Source organism: Denticeps clupeoides, chromosome 18 (genome assembly GCF_900700375.1).
Source record: "Denticeps clupeoides chromosome 18, fDenClu1.1, whole genome shotgun sequence".
NCBI classification, from domain to species: Eukaryota; Metazoa; Chordata; class Actinopteri; order Clupeiformes; family Denticipitidae; genus Denticeps; species Denticeps clupeoides.
Window position 1 is genome coordinate 14,241,488 of NC_041724.1, and position 19,788 is coordinate 14,261,275.

At 41.5% G+C, this 19,788-nt stretch overlaps 1 long non-coding RNA gene across 1 annotated transcript; it reads left to right on the plus strand.

The window, feature by feature from the left end:
* Positions 1-385: 385 nt before the first annotated feature.
* LOC114768386 (uncharacterized) lies at positions 386-6,010 on the plus strand. The gene is made up of 3 exons (XR_003743044.1): positions 386-565; positions 3,488-3,638; positions 5,247-6,010. It is a non-coding gene; the product is annotated as an uncharacterized LOC114768386 (long non-coding RNA).
* The last annotated feature ends 13,778 nt before the right edge of the window (positions 6,011-19,788 follow it).

A 19,788-nucleotide genomic window follows, 5' to 3' on the forward strand; every position in this document is an offset into this window, starting at 1 on the left:
GTTTTTTTTTTTTTTTTTTTGAAAGTTCCACCCCTGTCCATTATTCCAGCCTTTGTAAAAGTGCAACAGACTTTCTCCTTCTTTTTCTACCTTATATGAACTGGTTTACAGTATTTTCCTGTACAGGAAATGAATTAAATGACTTCACCCTGCATCTTTATGAGTAAACAGGACCGGAGGAATCCAAGCGACTCGCTCCTGCAGAGGCTGTGGATGCAGTTCCGCCTATCAGGAGAGGCCATCCTACTGTAATCATTTTGCTGCAGGGGACAACAGTGGCCGGGCGTGGCTGCAGATACAACATGACGTTTCTGTGACAGATTAAAAATAAGGGCAACACCAAAGAGGGGGGGCTTTTGATTGGACAAACCTTTAGACGGTCTCTCGCAAAGCGAGTGACTGCAGCGGCGCGCTGATCACAGCTGCATGACCACTGGCTACACCGGCCTGACATCTAATCCCATGGGACAGCAGCACCCCATGTCAAACCCGACCACAAATTCAAGTAATTGATTTGAGGACAATGGAGAGTCAGGAAGTGGACACCAGACTTCCCTTGGAGAAGGTAGTGGTGTGGGCTGGTGCATTTTTTTTATATATATAACCCCCCTGGAGAAACTGCTTTATAAAAAGTTTCTTTGCAGCTGTACAAATATATATTCCGCAAATAAGATCTTGATGTCTGATATGCATGACCAAAGCACAATTTAATAATGCCTAATGCAATCTAACGTAATCTGTAATATTATTTTGAGATCTCATTATGAGCATACAGATTGATTGATGGTTCAAATAAAGGCCTGACTTTGAACTTGGAGTTAAAAGAAACGGAAGTGAAAGTTTCTGTAAGTCTACAAAAGAGATCAAAAGTGACGAAACCATCAATTTATGTAATGCATTGAAATTGCTGATCTCAGAGTGAAATTAATTGCAATATTGCATGCATAAACGTATGCCTACACACATATATTATAGTCATGGCAAATGTATTAGTTATACAATATATATTTTGCTGAACTAATAATTTGAAAAAATGTATCGAGACATGCAGCAGCATTGCAGTCTCTTTGGATGCAATTCGGTCCTTTTATATCACATGGACTGTTCCAAGATGTCTGGTCGTGGTTCTTGATGGGACTGATGTGAGACTTTGTTTTCTTTCCTATCAATTTTTTCATAAATTTCTCATTCATTTTTCTTTCTATATTAAATTAGTGGCTTCAGCCCAATCATTAAAATCAGAATGCATGATACATAATATTGTGTAGGTTTCCTTTTATGTTGCTAGAACACCTTTAAAAGTGGTGTCCTGGGTGTTTGCTACCAATACATTATTAGCTGTGGCAACTGTGACCTGAACATTTAATAAAGTTCAAGTTTATTATTATATGTACAAAGCACAATGCAATTCTTACTTGAGTGTCATCACTACAGACAAGACTCATTAACATAGAATATGTAATATAATAGTGCAACAATACCAAATTAACTTAACAGCCTGAAAAAAATCACAGTATGATGGGATGATATCAATATGAAAATATGTAATAGCATGAAATGAAATACATGTAGAAATAAGTAAGTTAGAGTTTCATAACCTACAGTGGTCCCTTCACCTGAATAGTGGTAAACCATCTTCGAAGAATTCGGTTACTTATGCAGGGGTGTCCTTGCACAGCAGCAGTTATATTAGGTAGGAGTCAAAGGTGCATGCATGCAGACCCATGGATATTCCCATCAGAATGGTGACCAGAGCATCAAAGTGCAAACATCAGTTTCTCTTCTGGCACTGGCTATCCTTTTCCTGTATTCACTGATTTGTTTTTCTTCAAGAAGCTATGTTTGATGTCAGTTTCATCTATATCTTAAATGGAAGCTTTGGTCCATGTTAATGAATAGTAAACTGAATTGAATAAATTAGGCCATTAGCATAGTTCACTGTATGTCACTAAATTAAGTGTATTCATGGGGTTTCATATAAATGACCTTGAAGATTAGTTGAAAGGTCCAATCGTGCACAGATGTGGCTGCAAAACATATTTTCTGTGATGGAAGAGCTATTTTTGGCATGGTTTCTGAGACATACCTAACACACAGTGGGTGTATGACAGCACTCATCCACCTCGACAATTATAATTCTGGGACATGCACCATATGGACACCCCTTCTAATTACTGAGTTCAGCTGTTTGAGCCACACCCACTGCTATCGCGGTATCAGAGACTGCATACAGACATGCAGCCTCCACAGAACACGTTGCACAGAAGATGACACATTTAGTCAAATATCTGCTGGAGCTGACCTGGTCGGCTGTAAGAGCTCTCAGTGTGAAGTGTAAACAGGTCTAGATGTTAGACCAGCTGACAGAAGCACCATGTCACTGGTGCTGTCGTGTTGAGAAAGGTCCAGCACTCAATATTTAGCATTGGTCATTTTGTCCGAAAGTGACCGCCGGTGAATGGTGTGGTGGGCGGAGAGAGCTGCAGCCTGCACCCCTTCACGTGTACCAGTAAAAATCTGGGAGCAAATGCGTGAGGTGGGTGTATCTAATGAAGTGGCCGGTGAGAGCTCATGCTTGAACTGCTCAAACTACACTACCGTAAAAAAAAAAAAAAAAGTTTAGGGCCATTTAGAAATGTCTTTGTTTTTCCATGAAAGAAAAAATGAAAATTTATTTAAAAAATAAATAAATAAATAGTCATTGCAAAAGTTTGAAATAAGGATGTATTCAAACCCCCACCTGCTGATGCACTAGATGCTGTACTAGTGTGAATAAAGCCAGTTTTATTAATTATTAGAAAATATGCGGGCCTGTAGAGACAAAGTTTTGAGTTCTAGTTGATGCCGTGTTTGTTAAACCAAATCACTTTAAAAGCTTTACTGATTATTAGAAACTTTTTTGATCCTAAACTATTGAACAGTAGTGTAAGAATTGCAATACCTCAGAGAGCAGTGGGGATAGGACAGAAATGTCCAAAAATAGGACAAAAAAAAACACCAAAAAGTGTGATCTAGCACCGTTAATGAATGCTGACTAACTGTTTTAAGCCTGAACTGCTATTAATGCCATAGCATCCTGTCTGGGACACATTTTTTTACCGGCTGTTTCCTGGGGTGTCAGCACTGGAAGCTCTGGTATCACTGTGTTATTTAAAGATCTGAAGAAAATAGTGCAGCATCTGCGAGGTTCACCAAAAACTCTGCAGGACACAAAATACAGTATGTTGCATGTCTGTTGGCAGGCTTGGTGTGGCCACAGAAATTGGCAGAATTCAATATTTTTGTGTTATTTATAGGTGCAATTAGTCTTATGGTGCAGATTCACTGGTTTTCGGCTTGACTTACACTGAATGGAGTGTTCTAAGAATTCAGCAGGGGGATGTTTGACCGATTTGGGGGAATGCCCTCCTTGTTTCAGAAAGACTACTTTCATTGGATAACTGTTTGAGATTTGCTTTGTTTATTTCCAATAAAAAATGCATCCCAGGCCTCCATCGCAGGAGAATGGGCGGGGACTCACTCAGGGTCACAATTCACCTAGTGTACGTGCATGTCTGGGAACAATGGGAGGAAACCGGAGAACCTGGAAGAAAACTCACTCCAACACAGTGTGGGCATGCAAACTCCACACACCCAAGGTGCGGAACAGGATTCGAGTCCACATTGCTAGTGGTGTGAGGCCACTCTTGCAGCTTCACAATAATATGCTGTTTCAGTTCATTCAGAAATGCACTTTCACGTATTTTACATTTATTTTACATTTAAACTGTCACATGGCGGTTAAGGAAGCAGCCCTGTAACCAGAAGGTTGCCGGTTCGAATCCCGATCTGCCAAGGTGCCACTGAGGTGTCACTGAGCAAAGCACCGTCCCCACACACTGCTCCCCGGGTGCCTGTCATGGCTGCCCACTGCTCACTCAGGGTGATGGGTTAAATGCAGAGGACAAATTTCACTGTGTGCACCATGTGCTGTGCTGCTGTGTATCACATGTGACAATCACTTCACTTTAAACTTTGTATAGATGAAGGAGGCATATGATGAGAAAATCATGATGATTATCATTAAAGTCTTCTCCTTTTCCCCAATAACCTGCCTGCACAATATTCTGTTAGAAACAGATCAGTGGTTCCTTGCCTGTTTTACCTGAAGCCCCCCTGCCTGTGTCCAAGACAAGCCAGTACCCCCAGTTCCCTCCCGTATACACGCAATCTTTCGACTGGATTACTGTAACTCCCATCTAGCAGGTCTACCTCTGAATGCCTTCCGGCCTCTACAACTAATACAGCATGACTGGATTTCAACCTTCCCAAATTCTCTCACACTACCCCACTTCTACACTCCCTTCACTGGCATCCATCAGCGCAACCCTCCTCCCCGCATCAGATTCAAAATACTGATGTCGGCCTACAAAGCCAAACACGGAGTTTCACCATCCCACCTCAGAGCCATTATTATACCTCGCACTGCACCTCGCACCCTCTGACCCTCCAATACTGCCCACCTGGTCTTTCCACCTCTGAAGATACACTCATCTAGACTCCTCTCTCTCTCTTGGACACTCAGTGGTGGAATAAACTTCCCCTCGAGGTCAGAACAGACACAGTCGCTGAGTATTTTCAAACGGCAGTTTAAGACCTTCCTCTTTGGAGAATACTTAGACTAACTTGTAACTTTCTTATAGTCTGACACAAGGAAAAACTAAAACCGAGTGGTCTGAGTCCTAGTGAACCAGAACTGTTTACTTTGCAGACCCCAGTTTGGGAACTGCTGTTCTAGATATCTATTAATCACCATTTGCATCAAGCTGCATTACATCACTGAAAAGAAATGTAGCCAATTTTGTTTAGAAAGTTTCATAAATTTTGCACAAGTTAGTACAAGAAACAAAACTATTGTTCAAGAGGTAGACAAATGAACAACTGTTTATTCAAGGCTGTATGTGGCACTAAAATAACTTAGGGCAACGGTGGCCTAGCAGTTAAGGAAGCAGTTAAGGAAGCGGCCCCATAATCAGAAGGTTGCCAGTTTGAATCCCAAGCCACTAAGGTGCCACTGAGGAGCCAGTGAGCAAAGCACCGTCCCCACACACTGCTCCCCGGGCGCCTGTTCACTAATGGTGATGGTTACAAGCACTTTGTACACTATTATAAGGTTGCATATGTCTTCAAGATAGTTATCAATTCAATTGATATTATTCTTATTCTACTCAGTGCTTAGAACCTCAGAACCGTATGTTCCTGATCAGTTGTGAACAGGTGCTGAGACCTAGCCAACTCCTCCTACTGCTCCCACCATCCAAAGCCACACCTCCTGAGGGTCCAGAAGAGGGTCCACACCAGAAGACTATTTCCAGCCCATTTCACTTCTGCTCCTGAGTCTTTCTGCTGGAAATAAGATGTGAGGTTGGTGTTACACTAAAAACGGAGCGGGGTCAAAGGCTGAGGACTAAAACATGTTTGCAGCCTTATTAAATGAGGCTTTTGAATGGAGAAACTCTGTGTGTGCATCAGTTGAGTTGGCGCATTGAGTAGAAATAAATGGATATGACAAGTTACTGTGCGCTGACGAGTTATCCCTCCGAAAGCAAACACTTCAACTGGCAGGAGGGCCACAGAGTTCAACAGCAAACGTCACAACTCTGCAAGCGAAGTGTGGGGGAGTTGATCCACAGCACCGCTCGCCGCTGATCTCCACGACGTGTGACACTGACCCAAGTGCTTTCTGCTGCTGTTAATTAGACTACACGCCATGAATGCACGACAGTGTGCTTTTATCTTCATCTCTGTGTGTCATGTGTGTCAGTGTTTTATTAGCAATGTTAATCTGGGATTGTTACGGCTATTTCGAATCAATTGGTTTTGGATAGCTGATGAAAATATGCAACAGGAGTTCTACCAAAAATAATGATATCTTGTAAAGTTTTGTGCGGTTTTGTGCTGTTGTGACAATGATTTAAATGTGGTTTTGCCTAAAATAAGACAAAAATAAAATGAATAAAAAGAAAATAAATAAACCCAAGAAGTCACAAGGGAAGGTGATGTGTGGTGCATATTGATAATGCTTCGAGCAGCACAAGAGGTGAGAAGTGCTTACTAAACATGTACATTCCAAGTGTTTCAAATATAAAAAAAAGGCCCATCCCTTTTATTTAACGAAGTGTTCTGCATGCCAGGGTCTCCACAATGCATCTATCTAAAAAAGCACAAAAGCAAAGGTTGCCTGAACAACTCCAGCCACTGTTGTCACCCAGTCACCTTGAAAACACCCTATGAAGCCTGTACAGTAATGGCTGCAGCTTGGTACAGAGTGGTGTTTGACATATTTTATTTGTTTTCTTTTTTTTAGGCCGATATTTAGAAGACAGGGCATAAAATTACTTAGAAAATGTATATACATTTTCCCCCACTACAATAAAACAAAATTATACAATCTCAGACTTCTAAGCATTGATTAAACATATATTGATCATGGAATGAAACATGATCTTCAGCAAATATATCAGCCTATCTTTGTCAAAATGCAATTAAGCACTAATCTACCCAAATTAATTGACCACTAAAGCATTTTGAAAGTCTGTATCTGTATAGTCTGTGCTTGAAATTATAAATTTGCATTTTGGTTAATATTTTTAATTGCTCAATGTGGACCATGGTGTTTTCATGGCTGAATTTTATGGCTGTTGTCTTGGTCTAGTGCATTATTACAGTTGAATTTTTGATGGTTCACTTTCCTTTTGATTCATTTGCCCGTTTCAAATGCAAAATTGAACCTTAGACCCCCTCCTTTCACCCATGTCATCAGATGCTGCATGCTGAAGACATACTTCTTTTCCCCTAAAATGGCAGTGAAGTACCATACACAAAGGCCACCCTTTCAGAACTGTAATTCAGCCTTGAACTTGAACAAATTAAAAATTATGACAACACATCACACACTTAACATCTTCATGGATTTATTCCTCCTTTTTCTGTGCTGGTAAGAGATATTGTTGTTGCTGTTGTTGCCTGGGTTGAGTCTGATGACCCCCGCAGTGGCCGCGTTCCTGATTAGCCATTTGAGTGTTGCAGTGCTGACCGAAATAACATGACATTGTGCCTATTCTCCTTTCCATAGATCTAAAAACAGAAAAACCAGAAATAGCTTAGACACACAGAAATAAAAAAGACAGGCAATCATCTGCTGAATCCGAGGCCTGGCAGCACAGCAGACTTCAGGGTCCCAGGCCTCCTCAGTGCACGGGTGCTAAAAACTTCACACAATGCAGTAAAGCTGTAAGTGCTGCAGAATAAAATTTAAGCCCAACAGAGACAGGAAGGAGCATATTCAGATGTCAGAAAGGCCTCCCAGCCAGTTATTTAATGAATTGCTCTGCCCCACTCTGAGCTATTATGTGTTTTACACTGTGTGCATTTCTTCTTGTAGAAGGGCCGGACCACTCAATGATGGGTGCAAAAAGAAAAAAAATATATATATACTGAAGAAGGAATTACTCAGCACATTTTACGTATGATGGCAGTCGATAATTCACAAGTGCTGCATCGCGTTGTTCGTGCAAACCATGTGGAGCCATCATGTCAAGTATGAATGACCTTGCAAAACTTAACAGCAACTCGGCACAATTCAGCCTGAAACAGCCTAGCGTGATTGTGGCAAGGAAAGACCCCCTGGAAGCATGTCACCTTGGGACAAAAATGGGAGAAACTGTAGACCACAGCCAGAGATATTTTGGAAGGTCGGCCAAGGCTCTACAAGAAGAAACTTATGCTTCAGAAATAACTTGAAAGTACAGTAATGAAAATTTTTTGTCTGATAGATGTCTGATATATTGATTATGAATGAATTATTGGACCACCGTAGATCACAATTCTTTGTCCAATTAGAGGATGTAGTGGCTGGTTTTCACCATTCCTGCAGTATTAAGCCATGTAAAACTGTATGAAACCAGGCATGCATTCCTGCCACATTCTCCATTAGGGAGCTTGTTGTGAAAGGTCTGTGTCTGGGCTGGAAAACTTGCGGTTCCCCCCTCAGCGCCCCCCAACACGGGTCTTCAAACCATGTGATCGAACGCTCGACTTGTTACAGCAGAGGCAGCTCGGTCTCTTCCTCCCAGGTGTGTATTCCACTACAGTGTCTCACACCTGACAGGCTGACAGTGGTGTGGCACGGCATTAAAAGCCTGTAGTGATGCTTGTAGTGTCAGTAGGCTGTGCAGAAATCAGCGGTATGAATTCATTTATGGCATCACTGCAGTGTCGCTACTGCTTCAGCGGACTGGTCCTTCATCTTCCTGAGATGTAATGATGGGACACATGATTGGCAGGATTGACAGGTGACATGGAAAATCAGAACAGTTTGATGCATTTGGGAGCCAGGAGTTAACAGAAGCAGTTGCAATGTTTGTTCTTTTGATGCAGTAAAGTGCCAAGCTGTCTTGATGACCAGAGATGGGTTGTATTTCAGTTAATGCAAGAAGAATTGACCCATCAGTAACATGAGATTCTGACACAGACACTAAAATACTGTTAGTTACTGCATTACACTGTAAAAACATTGCACCAAAAATGTTTAGTTGATTCAATTGAAGTTGTGCAAAGTATTATGTTAAATGGAAAATTCCATCAATGAAAAGTTCTATGTTGACGCTAGGCCAAAAAGCAGACTCAAATTGAAATATTATTGTGGCAAGCTTCTGTCACATAAGGAGGAAAAAAGATGCTTTACTCATTCTTTCAAAGAACAGCGCTGCTTTACAGAGCCTGTACACGGAGTCAGGCAACCAACACCCGGCTTACCCGGCAGTGACAATGCGGCCGCTCTCATTGCCCGGCCTTGCACACTTCCCCCACCTTCCCTTAACGTGTTACCCCCCCAACAGCATGCACATACTAACACGTAAAACACATTCCTGTCTCTGACAGCTGAAGTGTGCCTATGATGAAAATTACAGACCTCACTCATCTTTATAAGTGGGGCAACTTGGACAATCAGTGGCTGACAAACATATATATGCATTAATTCAATATCAGCTTTCTCCAATAGCGGCGCACGCGGTTGTTTGGAGGATGCAGCCTGGAGCTTGTAGTGCGGCTATCACCATGGTAACCAAGTTCAAAAAAAGAAGGACGAGAATGTCAGTCGAAGGTCATGTTTTGTAAAATGTGTAAAATGTTTTCAACCAAAAAAGCTAATCAAAAGGTTTATGAGATATTTATATATATATATATATGTCTTAGTACTCAGTAATTAAACATTTCTATGGAAAGATGTTTTAGAATCTGACATGTGAGAATGAAGGAACTGGTTAAGTAAAGACGATGGGCCTATGTCTTGAACTTCCATTCAACTTTAAGTGGCTTCAATGTCCCTGCTGCGTCTATTATTATTATTTCTCTTGCTCTTACGTTTGTGCTGGCTCTATGCCGTCTCCTTCTTAATTAAGTTAGTTTTTATTTGCCTTTCGAGCGTGCCGTTTGACTTCGCACGGAGTGAGCCTTCAGGAGTTGATGGATCCGCTGCTGAGAGCCCAGAACAAACACAACCACATGGTCACCAGTTAAACCCCACAACGTCGAAAACCTCTTGCTCCTTATAATGGCTCTTAATTCTTAAATGCCGTGGCCAACAAAAAGAAGGAATCTGCACCATTTTTTTTTTTTTCTCATCTCAGATTTGTTTTTGCTTCAGTCAAGTTCTCACAAGGCTCTTTTTTCTTATTATTATTTGAATCCATTACAGGCACCATATGCCATAGTTTAAATTATTAGTTGAAACTATTCAACTATACTTCCCGGGTTGGGGAAGCAATTTTAAAGCAGTTTCATAAATCCTTTGACTATTCTAAGTAAGAATAGAACACATATTTATAAACACATGCTACAATTATAACTTTTTTTTTATGTCGTCAGCTCTAACTTGGTGAAGAAGACCTCAAAAGTGAAATCTATTACCCAGCAGCACCTGGTTGTGTTCTCTTCTGCAAAAAACAGAACAGAACACAGTGTACTTAAAATGTTCCTTTTTGTCAGTCGCTGAAAAAGAAAGAAGTCTTTTGTTTTCCAAATGAATCACCAAAAACATTTAGAACAAATTTTTGTCGAAAGAATGAAGAATGCTTATTTGAGCACATAGTTTGAGAGCAGCTTCGGATTGGATATTTAAATGATAACCTTTGTGAGCTCTTTTCATATAAGAGTTTGGGAAACTGATATTAGGCAAATTTTACCTGCAGACTTCTTCTCTTGGAATTTTAATCATATTTATGTTGTATTCATTTGTGTAATGCATGCTGAACACATCATTGTTTAATGTCCATCTCTACAAGTACACAACGTAACAGTCTATTACACATGAGATGTTTTTAAAAAAAATAATAATATCTGGAATTTTTCATTTGAAAAGGGGAGCCACATTTTGCTTTATATGGAGCTACATTTGGTACTTGATCAGTTCAGAATATCTGCTGGATATCTCAGAGATAAAGTTATACGGAAAAACGCTGCTTCTTGATAAAGAAAAAAAATCAAATAATGAAAAGAATTTAATGAATCACATCCTGTCTGGATATTATAACATGATATGTGTAAGGCTTTTGGGCTGAAAAGATCGGTAAGTAATAGGGGTGGGAGTTGGCATATACCTCATGATACGACACTATCACAATACATGAGTCAAGATATGGTTATATCACAATATGTGCAGTACTTTACATACATAGCGGTATGTCAGGATACTAAACAGTGCATCTGAAAAATATTCACAGCGCATCACTTTTTCCACATTTTGTTATGTTACAGCCTTATTCCAAAATGGATTAAATTATTTTAGCATGCTTTGTGAAGCTAACTTTAAAATGTAGCACATCGGCAAGCTGCACTGCAGTGGCCAGTGTAAAACTGAGGAGAAGGGTTATAAAACTCTCTCTCTACACACAAAGTCACTGTATTCAAACCACTCCAACTTGTTACCTGGCAGAAAGAGGCGTGGCACAATAGAGGTTAAAATGATTAACAGTTTCTAATTTCTTAACCCCAGTAGAAAACCAAAATGAAAGACAGGAGGAAAAGATAGAGAAAGATAGAGAAAAGCCATGAGAAAAATAAGTAAAATGGGAAGGACTCGTGTACTGATGGGAAAATTTCCCTCAGCTCCCGATAGAAAAGAAAGCAGAACTCTCTGACCACAAGTGAACAATCCTTTATACACCTGAATTACAGGAAGCTGTCACAGACCAATCAGAACCTGTAGTTTCTCCTTTCTGGGGAAGACAAAGAGAGCAGGTGATCCTGATGGCCCGCGCCTCGCACCTTTGGCTCGGGGGAGGGCCGCCAAATGCAGCAATGCTGCATTTGAACCTCCATGCAAAACAAAAGGGCAGAAATGGCATGGCCCTGCGACGTCCCATCTTACACCAGGTTTGATGCATTGCCTGTGACTATGGCAGGGTCCTCATTTCTTTCCTCCCATGCAACACTCTTTCTGCAGAGAGCATAGATTTATTTTTAACAACTTAAGTTACTTGCTCGTACAACCTGGGCATTGTTACCCCCGTAATGTGTTTGTCAGCTCAGGTGACATAGCGTAGCTCCATGGAGTTGACAAAGCAGCCTGCTATAGGGGCACAAATCTTGATGAATAATATGTACTAGAGATTCTGCTCAAATCAACTCGTAAACTGGTAGTGATGAGTATTTCACAGAGGTGTAACATTGCATGCAAATTTATCCAAGACCATCTCTTTTTTTCTACAGGTTGAACGGGCTGCTATAATGAAAATTGCTCGTCTCGTCATGGTTTATGATTTCAATCTGCAGTAATTCAAAGTACTGAGCTGTACAGCGCCATCTACATGGCTGGAGGATGAAATCGCATGCTGGCTCTTACCTCTGGTGATTTCATCATGTAAAATATTGCAATTTTATGCTGTATATATATTTTTTCCTATAGCAAGAGCCTTCCCAAATTCTCCCACACCACCCCTCTGCTACGTTCCCTCCACTGGCTCCCAGTAGCTGCACGCATCAGGTTCAAAATACTGATGCTGGCCTACAAAGCCAGACATGGGGCATCACCATCCTACCTCACAGCCCTTATTACACCTCGCACTGCACCTCGTATACTCTGAGCCTCCAGTACTGCTCGCCTGGTCCCTCCATCTCTGAAGGTAAAAGGAAGACATTCATCTAGACTCTTCTCAGTCTTGGCCCCTCGTGGTGGAATGAACTTCCCCTCGAGGTCAGAACAGCTCAGTCGCTGAGTATCTTCAAACGACAGCTCAAGACCTTCCTCTTTAAAGAATATTTAGATTAACTTGTAACTTTCTTATTGTTGAACTTGTGTACAGAATCTACAACAGAGTGAATAAAAGATTGTATTCATAGTTGAGGGTCCTAATGAACTAGAACTGATAACTTCATCGATGGTAACTTGAAAGCATGTTGTAAGTCGCTCTGGATAAGGGTGACTGCCAAATGACTTAAATGTAAATGTAAGTGGGCAGGTTTTTTGGTTGAATACTATCCGAATCTGATTGTGTAGCCAACCCTGCGTACCTAGACTTCAAGCACACAAGGAACTGGATGAAATATTCCTCACTCACCTGGTAACGGATCATTGCACCGTGTCAAAGGTGCCTTGAACGTTCCTATGCAGACGTCGGAGTTCTGAGATCTAGGATGCGCACACACACCGATGCCGAAGCCAGGAGTCTGGATTCTGAAGTGCGTCCACCGCTGCCTCAGTAGGATCGCAGAGCTGCTAATAGTCTGGCTCATTTTATTTAGTTTAACTGTGGAGTGGGGAAGTAAATCTGGCTCAGGGTGTTGAATCAGTAGACATGACCAAGAGAAACAAAAACCCCGCTTGGACCAGCAAGTTTGTTTTTAAGATATGTTGTCGTGCTGATCATACCTGCTAAGACACGCTAAAGAGCATTATGTTGTTTTATTACAGGAGGGGTGAAGAAGATCCGAACACAAATTGAAAATTTAGTGAGAAGGTTTTTGGTGAGGGCACCAGCCCAAAAATCTGGCCATCTCAGTTCTCTGGCCACGATTTTTTAAAGCTCAAATCATTATAAGGGTGAGGCGTTTGGGGGAACATTCCGTCTCCTGATTTAATGATGCATACTGAAATCTTATGAGGGTCACTTAAATTCCATAAAATTTCTCGAACAAAGCTGTAAAACCAATGACCTGTTTTGTTACTTAATGAGTTCTTGCCGTGCATGTGGGAGGGAAAAAATTGTATTTAAATATGAATGCATCACATGCATTAAAAGTCTGCCCAGTTCCTGAAGATGAGGAACCATACAGCTATTAACAGTTTACCATGTTTCGCCACATGGCTGCATGGAAACAGTGGTTCGAAACCACAGCACAACATCTTATCCCAGTCCTGAAAGGGTGGGAGTAGCCTAGTGGGTAACACACTCGCCTATGAACCAGAAGACCCAGGTTCGAATCCCACTTACTACCATTGTGTCCCTGAGCAAGTCACTTAACCCTGAGTTGCTCCAGGGGGACTGTCCCTGTAACTACTGATTGTAAGTCGCTCTGGATAAGGGCGTCTGATAAATGCTGTAAATGTAAATGTAAATGAAATATCATAAGACATCCCGAAGAACCAGGCAAAATTGCAACATATCCTTACGACACATTATGGCTAATGAAAGTCATTTAGTTCTATCACATCCCTTACGCATGAAGCAGAAGTGACCTTTGTGTGACTGGAATGGTTCATATTAATCTAGCGGGGGAAATTAAAAGTGAAGTGATCAGTATGCGGCTCTCATTTCCATGAGGTGGATATGAAGGTGCAGCAAAAGGACCATAAAAGCATCCAGGGGCAAAATTAATATAAGGCAAGGAGGTGGAACCGATGTAGCACTTCGCCATTAATGTCTTCTAAACTCTGTCTCTGTCTCTGTCTCTGTTTCACTTGCCACTGATTACAAAATATTTAAGATCCTACTTGAACCAGGCAATATGGGTCAATATCAGATCAACTGACCAGTCATGCTTATGGATATTAGAACTTGACCATGTTGTGTGTGTGCGTGTGTGTGTGTGAGAGAGACTGGACAGTTATTTTGGATTCAAATCATCCTAAAACTTAGCAGATTTTGTGCAGAATTTATGAAGAAATTTGTTAAAATTAAAGTCAGATAGAGGTATTATGATTAGGACACAGGTCAAAAGTATTTTAGATTACGATTAAGCAAAAAATGTCTTGATAACTGCAAAGATTATACAATAAATGAAGGTTTGTGATATATCCAGTAAAGACAATATTCTAAAGTTTTTTAATACATTTAAATGGGGAAATAGAAGGTGATATGGCTTGTTTCCAGTTTGCACAAATCTCCGTATATAGTACAAATATTCAAAGAAAAGCATTGCAGCTACAACGAGGTGGACACAATTGTAAATTCAAGTCCATCCTCGTGAATCTGTAATCATTAACATCTGCCCTGTCTCTCCTCATTGAGCTTCAGTTCCTGTGTGGCCCACTTATCCCAGTTAACTCCTCTTCGGCAGACTCAGCACTAACGCTACTTTAAAGAGACACTTTCAAAACCTTTTAGCCTTATTTCGCCTATTTGGCCAGTGGACAGAGATCAGATGCTATCTGTGCATATTTGATTAATCAGTAGTGACTGGGAGGCATGGATTTAATTGCTGTGCATGACTCGAAATGATACAGTTGTGTGCTGGGTATTGATTCCGGCAGGGCAAAATAATGTGGAAGAAAAACGTGTTGATTGCTGGGAAAAAAATAATGAATTAAACTCATTAGCGGCTGAACTGAGCATGCAATAATACACATGCTGCTGCTTAAAATGCATTAATTATGTGATTGATTGATTATGGAGGGGATAAAGATTCATTCAGGACAGGCCAGTCTGGCTTTTTCAGTTATTACAAAAGCCTTGTCCCATGTAAAATCAATGCTTCTCTTTTTCTCTTGTCTGTGGCTGTGAAGTATTAATATGATTTTGGTTACATTACGGCTACATCATTTTTTTATGTGCATCTCATTGAAGATCCACAATAAATGCTGTAACTCACTTCAATATTGTTGTTGTAATAATTTTAGCCGTGCAGTCATTTGTCCATTTTCCAATGTTGTACATTGCTCATACTTTTCAGGGGTTGCAGGGACGTCACCAGATGGACGACTAAAGATCAAAAGGCAAGTAGATCAATTCTTGATGTATCTCAGGTATGAACCTGGTATGAAACTCATTCACTCGCTTCCTCCCTCACGTTCCGTAGCTGCTCATTTTTAAGCATGGTCGTGGCTGCCGAAGCCCATCTAGGGATGTTGGGTCACCAATTCACACTGAGGATAGAGAGTCACCAGTTCACCTTGTGTACATATCTTTGGCCGGCGGGTGGAAACCAAAACAGTTAGAGTATGCAAACTCCCCACGCAAAGCCAGATTTGGGATTTGAACGCGTTAGCTTGGAGGTTTGAGGCCACAAGGCTAAGTGCTTTGGTACCATGTGGCCCTGCTTTGAAACTGAAAAAAAAATTTGCATGCAGAGACTGCCCAAAACCCTGCCTGGACCCAAACCACACCGCGTTTTGGTGTAAACAACAAATCCGTCCTGGGAAATGAACCACTTCTTATGACGCTCTGCACTTCTGTGGTCTGACAGTGTTTTGTGGTTTCTATGTATTTTTAGAATCACACTTTCCGTTTTCACGTCGCTGTTTAGCATCAGTTCCTGTTTTTTTTTTTTTTTTTTAAAGCCCTTCTCTGAAGCTCCAGTAGTGAGGCGACCAGGATTAGATTGCACCAAATGATGTAACTGTCAGCCTCACCATGACTAATAATTACATGGTAATTAAGAGGCTGGCTAGATGTCCCTATATGGTCCATACACATTAGGATGCTGTCAGACAGAACAACATGTCCTTTAGGCAAAAAGACATCGGGTCTCTGGAAAAACAATGTCAGGTCATGTAAGAGCTGGTATTTGCACTTTCATGAGGGTGATGCTCTGTCTGCTGGAGCTTTGTGCTTTCTATTGAAAGCAGATGCTAATTAAAAGCTAAAACAACAGGTTTGGTCTTCTGGATTTCACCATGCGCGTGTTTTTTTTTTTTTTGTAATAGAAAAAATACAGTAAAATCGTAAAGGTGTTTTCATGGAGGACACCAAGATTGTTTAAAAAAGTGCATTTAAAAGCACATTGAAATAAAGAAAAAGATTAAATAAATACAGAAGGACTGTATTGCTGTACCACAGCAAACAAATGTTGTCAAAATATGTCCAATAATTTTACTTGGACACCTTGGTATGGGGATAGGCAGAAAAGCCTTTATTCCATCCATAGTCAAAATATATTTGTCTAACACTAATCATTGTCAGTGTGGTTTTGAATTGTCTTTTTTTGACTGAGCAGCACACAGGCCTTATTTAATGTCATGTTAGACTTGTGTCTTCATAGTCCAGCTTGCACCTGCAACTGTGGCAAGTGTTCAGCTGTATTATGAAACATGTGCGTGAATAAATCTTGGAGCTTGATGTGATCCACACCACATTTTATAGCATTCCTGATCTCTGGCAGAAATAACGTTAAAAGTCATCGCAAGGTTTTCTGAATATCGGTATACTGTATATCCATAGCAATGGCAACACTATTATGAGATATGATTAACAACAGGCTGTCATTTATAGGCCTATGAGCAATTTACTGATATAATAAATTAATAAATAATTAAAAGTGCAACAGCCAATCACAAGTTAGATTGATTGAGGTTTATAAATTGGATGCTGCCCAGTCCTTTCATAATAAAAGAGTGTGACTGTTACGTCCCTGGACGTATGCTCCCACGTGCTGTGTGTTTGGCTGTGTTTTTGCGTCCTGTCCCTTTTAGGTTGACTTCGTGGGAGGAGTTGAGGCCTACCAGCTCGATCTGCCATTGGTCACCTCCACCTATTTAAAGAGACTTCAGATGGTCTTTGGGAGGTCCCCAGGGTCTGCTAGGCCCTTATGCTTTTGGGAGGTCCCCAGGGTCCACGGAGATCTGCATAGAGCTCCATTGGGGATCTCATTCGTGTTTCTTGTTTCGTTGTGTGATAGACCCTTTGTTGTTAGCCTGTTAGCTGTTAGCTTGTCATGTGCCGTTTTTGGTAACTTGTACGTGTTTTAGTTATCCCTGCTGTTATCCCATCCCTTCCATTAAGCTGTTTTGATGTTGGTTAGCTGTCCTGAGTCCTCTGTCTTATTGAACCTGTTAGCACACTGTAAATAAAAGCACTGTTTGTATCGTTTGTTTGGTTGCATGTGTAACAGGGACCTCCTCCTTTCCACACCCTTGTTGCGTTTCTGAGACCCCTAGACTTAGGAACGTGACAAATGGGGGCTCGTCCGGGATGTTTTTTTTCCTTGGTTTGGTGTTTGTGAGCAGAATCATATATCCGGTAAGTTAGGGTGTCTCTTGGGGTCTTTGCTGTGGCAATGCCCTCCCTGCAGAGCACCACTTTTGTTATTTTGCTTTGTTATTTTTCCTTTCTTTCTTTTGGAGCTACTCCGGGTGGGGGTACGCCGTCACACGGACAGCCTCAGCTTGAGTTCGGCGTTCAAAGTTGCCTCCAATCGGTACCCTCCGAAGAGCAGATAGGTTAAGGTAGCTTGTGTTAGGCATGTTTAGGACCGGATTTTCAATTTTGCTGCTGTGTTTGTGGCCTCAGGTATACGTTTGGTGAAGAGAAGTTTGTGTAGGCTTGGGTGGTTGTTAGTATTCAGCTTTTTGTTTTTGGCGTACAAGTTTGTGTGGGGCAGTTGATCTGGTTGTGTACACAAGTGTGGGTCTAAAGTTAGCACAAGATTCATTTTGTGTGTGGTGGCTGTGTTTGTATCATTTGTGGACATTCGTTAGTGCTCCTTCTGCATTCGTTCGGCACAGTGTTTGAAAGAGACTCTGTTTGAATTGCCGTGTGGTGTTCGCTCACTCTCAGTAGTGAGGTTCTTCGGCGGAAGGATACACTGTTTCAGTTGTGGAGCGTGTTGGTCAATAGGAACGTTTTTCCCAGCCCTGCCTGCTGATGTGCTCTCGTCAAGCATTTCTGCCGATCCGGCGAGTGACTCTGATGCGGATGTAAAAATCCGTGAGTGCTCATTGGAGAAGCGTGAGTGGCTTGATTCAGCGAGAGTTTGTCCAGAATGCGAATACCGTAACTACGGGCTTGCAAGATGGTGCAGGAGCTTCAGCTTTTGCCAACTGGAGTGTCAGCATGAGCTTGAGCTCAGAAAGTTGGAGCAGCAGGTTGGAATGGAACGTGACTAAGTACCAGAGTAAGCACTGAGTGTGCTTTTGTGTAAAGCTCCCGTTCGGGTTAAGTCTAGGACGACTGTTGTATGGCGGTGCGTCTGTTTGTGGGCCTACTGTCTCTTAGGTTATTAGTCCCCAAGAGCTGTGTGGAGTGCCCAGTTTGCCCTATTATTTTTCCCAATCACTGACATTTTTGTATTTTTGTGGAAGTGGGGGAAATATTTAATTGGATCATAGTTTGCTTAAGTTTTGCCCTATTTTACAACCACCACCATTTTTGATTTTGAGTATACAAATTTGTTGTCCACTGCTTGTTTTTGGACCTTCGAAAAAATTGTGAGATTCATTGAATAGTGCAGATATTGTATTTTGAGGGCCAATGCTTTATCTTGTGCACTCTTGGATCAACCGAAGGGTTGATATTTGGTGGTGGGGGTGTTACGTCCCTGGACGTATGCTCCCACGTGCTGTGTGTTTGACTGTGTTTTTGTGTCCTGTCCCTTTTAGGTTGACTTCGTGGGAGGAGTTGAGGCCTACCAGCTCGATCTGCCATTGGTCACCTCCACCTATTTAAAGAGACTTCAGATGGTCTTTGGGAGGTCCCCAGGGTCTGCTAGGCCCTTATGCTTTTGGGAGGTCCCCAGGGTCCACGGAGATCTGCATAGAGCTCCGTTGGGGATCTCATTCGTGTTTCTTGTTTCGTTGTGTGATAGACCCTTTGTTGTTAGCCTGTTAGCTGTTAGCTTGTCATGTGCCGTTTTTGGTAACTTGTACATGTTTTAGTTATCCCTGCTGTTATCCCATCCCTTCCATTAAGCTGTTTTGATGTTGGTTAGCTGTCCTGAGTCCTCTGTCTTATTGAACCTGTTAGCACACTGTAAATAAAAGCACTGTTTGTATCGTTTGTTTGGTTGCATGTGTAACAGGGACCTCCTCCTCTCCACACCCTTGTTGCGTTTCTGAGACCCCTAGACTTAGGAACGTGACAGTGACTTATACAGACTGTGATCATTATTGGTAATTCTTTCAGTTTCTGTTACCTATTTTTCTGAGAGTTATGAGTTGCAGTTTCTAACATTTCATCAGAACCACATCACCCATATAGTTTGATTAAATGTGTCCAAATTCCCAAAAGCATCAGAGTGCTACATGACAGCAGGAACAATAAAATGTGACTCTGAAAATGCATCACACTATTTTATTTCACTTAGTAGGGACATTATACTTGTGTGATGCCCAGGGGCCATGGGGCGATCATGGGATGGTTCCTGGACAGTAGGTGCTGTGCCATTGACGTGGACATGCCATTGACGTGCACATGACTCAACCTAGGTTTGTTCTTGTTAATGTTGCACACCTTCGGGTCTGGTTTTGTTTATTCCTGTTCTGTTTTCTGTGGTTTTGGCCCTCGTGACATGTTTGTTTACTTTTATTAAAATCTTTTTTTTGTCCCGGGGCTGTGGTGTGATGCGATGAATGTCGGAAGAGACGTGAAACCAAAT